This window comes from Eimeria mitis, genomic scaffold, assembly GCF_000499745.2.
Source record: "Eimeria mitis Houghton genomic scaffold, Emh_scaff794, whole genome shotgun sequence".
Taxonomy (NCBI): domain Eukaryota; phylum Apicomplexa; class Conoidasida; order Eucoccidiorida; family Eimeriidae; genus Eimeria; species Eimeria mitis.
The window spans coordinates 5759-5973 of record NW_013575831.1 but is presented as its reverse complement, the minus strand read 5'-3'; positions in this window follow the sequence as shown (position 1 = coordinate 5973).

The following is a 215-nucleotide window of genomic DNA, read 5'->3' as shown; positions in this document are numbered from 1 at the left end:
CCTTCATTGCCATCAATGCATGCGCTTGCAGCTGTCTGTCTGTTACTGCTGCATTCACTTTCTCTATTATCTCTTCTCGTGTTGCATTCGCTGGGAGTTTGTCCTCTGTATATACAAATATAAAACAAATTAAAATAAATTAATAAATAAATATATACATATATATATATATTATACATATATATAATATATATGTATATATAGGCTTCATATTT